Source organism: Anneissia japonica, unplaced genomic scaffold (genome assembly GCF_011630105.1).
Source record: "Anneissia japonica isolate Jap-2015-1 unplaced genomic scaffold, ASM1163010v1 scaffold2392_len1475705_cov187, whole genome shotgun sequence".
Lineage (NCBI taxonomy): Eukaryota > Metazoa > Echinodermata > Crinoidea > Comatulida > Comatulidae > Anneissia > Anneissia japonica.
The window spans coordinates 1,028,063-1,032,683 of record NW_022751777.1 but is presented as its reverse complement, the minus strand read 5'-3'; the positions used below and the strand labels follow the sequence as shown (position 1 = coordinate 1,032,683).

The 4,621-nt window shown below is 37.1% G+C and overlaps 1 protein-coding gene across 1 annotated transcript in view; it reads left to right on the top strand.

Annotated features, from left to right (window-relative positions):
- Window positions 1–2,695: 2,695 nt before the first annotated feature.
- LOC117121846 (methylcytosine dioxygenase TET2-like) overlaps window positions 2,696–4,621 on the top strand; it is an 80,218-nt gene continuing 78,292 nt past the window's right edge. The window contains exon 1 of the mRNA XM_033267227.1: window positions 2,696–4,047. The gene's annotated coding sequence lies outside the window, so the exon portion shown is untranslated. The remainder of the gene's footprint in view (window positions 4,048–4,621) is intronic.

Genomic DNA, 4,621 nt, shown 5'->3' with positions numbered 1-4,621 from the left:
GAAACCAAAACCCAACATCCAGTTCAACTATGCTAGCACATATTTAATACGATACTCATTATTTAATTCATTTTTATTTGGGGAACTTAACTCGTCAATAGAATTATTATGAAAAGATTTTTTTTTTCTAGAGCAGAGTAGTTTGTAACCAGAATGTTGTGTAGAAACACATGGTGAATAATCTGATAACGATGTTCGAACTTACGTTCGTACTAGTATTTGAAATGCTATATGGGAAAATGGAAGTGGAATAGGCCTATGTAGAATAAAATATGGAATGAATAAAATAATTAAATAGAGAGATTCGGCGATGGGCGTTACGTGACCTAACTTGAGTTTTGGATATGAACGACTTTTACATAGAGATTGCTATTGCGGCGCCCCTTGTTATTGCTGTAAAGATCATCACAATGCCCAGTAAATATACCAAATTGATTGGAAAAGAAAAACTTGAGAATTTTGCCTTAATGGTTTGCTATTGCTGTAAAGGATACTGGCCGCAAACATTGAGATTTTTCGACAAATGTTAGCTAGGCCCCTGCATATTAACGGCATGTTTATTGTATGCAATAATGGTATTCTACCATCATGAGTAGCGAGGGCTATGGTTTATGAAAGAGCACTTAAATTTCAAAGCATACGGTACAATCCAGGAGAATGCTAGGATAAGTACGATAAATAAACACTATTTTGAACAATCGTATTGCATTTCATAGCCATTTACTTTTCACGTTAATAGTTAACATTATCTTTTCCTCTATAATATACTCTCGCAGTGTAATGTTTTTCATGTATACCCAAGTTTTGTCGCGTCACCACCTGTAAACAAACATCGCCGAATCCGTCTATTAAATTAAAGATGCCTAATGGTAAAAGCGACTGAACCTAGAATTACACATCGCTACAGTGTTTTCAGTGCAATCGTTGTACCCGTAGTAGTCCCAGTGGCGTATGCCAGAATATTTCTGTAGGGGATGCAGTGTGGATCCGTGATTTAATGTGGGGTGGGGTGGGGACAAGTGTTCTGATCGAAGGGAGGAACCAAATGCTGGGGGCCAGGGGACCGCAAAGGTCCCCTGGTCAGGGTACCAAAAATGGCTATATAAATGGCTATCTTACGTGACCTCAGCCCGTTTGCTCTAAAATATTAATGTATAGGCCTAAATCAAGTGAAATTTATATGGAATTAAAGAATCAAAATGAACATCATATTGCTTTATAGCAGTTTATTCATTATTATACAGAACATTTTAAACCATGATGAAACTATTGTATTTTGTATCTTAATACGAATTACAGTTAAATTTTAGAAGCATGAATAACCGGGAACGGGATTGTACTTTAGCCATTGTGTTGCAACAAGAAAGGTGTGTAGAAAATACTGTGGGTTTGCATAAATGCCTGTGATTGCCAATATGTATAGGCCTAGGCCTACTGCAATGTAAACAAAAACTACACAATAGCCTAAATTCAAAACTACGAACCGATTGAGCTGAATTCGAGCAATCATCGACATGTAGAAATGTCAATGAAACCCATTAGCGGCCCTGTCTCTTATACACATCTGTGGCGTCAGCGGGGGACGAAAAGCGAATGTAGTGACAGCGAGTGTAGAAACTCCTTTATCAAGGTTGTCATGCCCAAACCACTGCGCCAACCACTCCCCACCGGACTGAAGGCAATAGGTAGAGATGGAAAGAGGGATAGTAGTCCCATGGAGGTATAGTAGTCCTCATACATAGTGTGTGTGGTAGACCAACACGTCGGGACTGACGTATGACTGAAGGCCGGAATTATTGAGAGGAAGCCAAAGGAATGGATCATGTAGAGGTTTACTTCGCGTTGTTGATGAGAGAAATCATTTATATTTTGAACTTCAAGATACGACATGCTGGATAACCCTTAGTACTGGTTTGTGACCAGGGCTACCAACCGTCTCGCATCGTGCGGGACGGTCCCGCATTTTAAAGTGATTTTGGATGAAATACGCATTTTGCAGAAACACATGTGTGATCATAAATTTGTCAAGCATTTAGCACAAGTCTATGCGTGATGACGAATTATCACGAATTTATGGGAAAATGTACCGGTATTTAAAATGACAAGAAATTAGGTTTATTAAAAATATTAAAATGGTCGTGCAGTAACTTGAGTCATTAGAGACACCGTGTACTACCGTAATTCACTGTAACGTGTTATTTTAGTAATTGATCAGTATGCCTTTAATTCATTTTGTTGTTGTTGTTGTTCGAGTAATGAAATGTTTGTGTAAATAGTTCGGGTGCTCAAATTAAACATGCATTGAAATTCAAATTGTAGGCCTACTTGACATTATTAAAATATTGTTATTTATCTCGGTATTGTCAAATCGTTTTAAAACAGCTTAAAAATGCTCAGATCGTCAGTCAATCAGTGTCAGTCAATCAATCAATCAATCAGTCAGCCAGTTGGTCAGTCAATTAGTCAGTCAGTCAATCAGTCAGTCAATCAGTAAGACAGTCAATCAGTCAGTCAGCCAGTTCGTCAGTCAATCAGTCAGTCAGTCAGTCAGTCAGTCAATCAGTCAGTTAGTCAGTCAGTCAATCAATAAATTCATCAATCAGTCAATTTTTTTAGTCAGTCATTCAACCGATCAGTAAGTCAGGCCAGTCAGTTAGGATATTTATGTTTAATTGATCCATAGTCACTATAGGTGCCATTGTTGGAAGGACAAATTGCGGAACGAAAGCTGTCTAAAAATACTATAACAGCAATAACATTGGCCTACGATTATTAGTATAGCAATAATAATAATAATAATAATAATAATAATAATAATAATAATAATAATAATAATAATAATAATAATAATAAATAATAATATCTAGACTTGATTTGTTATTAGAGACACCATAACAAGAGGACACTTTTTTGCACTCAAAATAATGGGGAAATATATCTTTTAACACCCCGTTCAACTACTTCCTGGGCTAACACCATTCAGAAGACATCATAGGGCCCCAAAGGTGTCTCCTTAATACTAAGGTTAGGCTTGCACGCCCCCGTCATATTTAGTGCATGGTGGTGAATCCGAGAAGTTAGCGCTTTACGTAGTTTCACTGCGTTAAACTTAGCATAATATTATTAATACTGTATACTATACTACTTTTGTCATTTCTTTACCTCCACATAGGCCTAAGCCTAAAAAGAATTACAGTACTACACTCCTAGTAAAGGTTTATAATCGGCGATATGGCATGTCGACCTTAGCTCCATTCAATACTGATTTAAATCAAATTTTGTATTGATAATTCGCTCTTCACCTTGCGTTCCAGTCTATTGATTTAAAGTTAACTACCGCCAAACTGCCACAGTATTAATTTTGCCATCTACCCATCGGTTTTAGTGTCAGGTTTTTTTCAGTTACACTTCATTGTAACGTGTTGTGTCGACCTCACGTAGCTCAACGAGTCGGCATCAGTCGGTTTTAGTTCCGCTAGGCTGCACACGAGTACCTAATCAGTTGTGATGAAACCACTTTATTTGGCTGTCCAATCGCATTTGCCGACAAAAGAAGGTTGTCGAGTTTACCGGCAGTTCGTTGGCCTTAGACGCAGGAATGACCCGTGTTGAAGGTCGCTTCGCATGTACGTTGCTTCGAAGCATGCAGACAGCCAGCGAGCTAACCAACCCGCCTATCCAAAACATTACAACTTCATCATCATACCAACCGAGCGTGTGTAGTTCTTTCTTCTCATGACGGCTGAATAAAAACTGTTTTTACACCGGATTTCTGCAACAGCATACGTGTACATGATCAACTTGCATATCAGTTCTAGGCTAGTTGATTTTCAAAGGATTGCAGACAGTTTATTGCCTGCTTTTGGGTCTAAGCACGTGCATTTCTTACATCCGACTACAGTACTATCCAGACGGCTGAGTCTAAACGAAGGCGTCGTGCTATAAAACTGAACCTATCTAGTTATGCCGCCAGTGAATATCGAGGACGGAAATATGCTTCATGAATTTCGTGGATGTTGACACGTTGAATGGTGATATAATTCAATAGTAAGTGACATATTATTTGGCTGTCTATATCAAACTATCAGTGCGTTGTCTGCTATATATTTGAAGTAAAAACAGCCGCTAGGATTCTTTATATAGGCCTATATATATTATCATCAATAATATGACGGTAAAGTGCGAAACTTATCTAGACCGTACCCTAGAAAATCCTGTCCAAATTTATCTTAAGGTGACAAGATAATATATATATATATATATATATATATATTGTATATATATATAGGCCTGTATATATATAATGCATATATATATATACATACATAGTGTATGTAGGCATATGTATGTATTTATATATAGCATGTATATAATAGGCCTATATGTAAATATATACTATATATATACTGTCTAGGCCTTTGTATATATGGGTATACGAAAGTGTATATTGATTTCCATACGGTACAACCTGCTCAACAAGACGGTATAGACTATGTATAAGAATGTAGCTTTGTGCATGTCCTTGTACCAAATTTTACTGGATTTTAAATCTGATCGCTAGTGCCACTTACAACAATTTATCTTAAGGTAACAAGATAACAAATATATATACAGTACATAT